This window comes from Triticum dicoccoides, chromosome 5A (assembly GCF_002162155.2).
Source record: "Triticum dicoccoides isolate Atlit2015 ecotype Zavitan chromosome 5A, WEW_v2.0, whole genome shotgun sequence".
Classification (NCBI taxonomy): domain Eukaryota; kingdom Viridiplantae; phylum Streptophyta; class Magnoliopsida; order Poales; family Poaceae; genus Triticum; species Triticum dicoccoides.
The window spans coordinates 613,512,591-613,512,816 of NC_041388.1; positions in this window are offsets into that span (position 1 = coordinate 613,512,591).

The following is a 226-nucleotide window of genomic DNA, read 5'->3' on the forward strand; positions in this document are numbered from 1 at the left end:
CTGGATCTTCACGAGAGTACAATGTTACGAAGCTTTCCATTGATCTCTACTCCTAATCTCTACTCCTAATGTCTCAGTTGTCTCTACTCCTAATGTCTCAGTTGGTAGATCGCGTTCCGGATTTTATTTTCGTCCCACCATTTTCGTCCGGTTTTTTTCGTCCCACCATCCACTGGTTTTTTTCATAGGTTTTTTTTTTCGGGGTTTTTTTCGTCCGCTCCTCTCG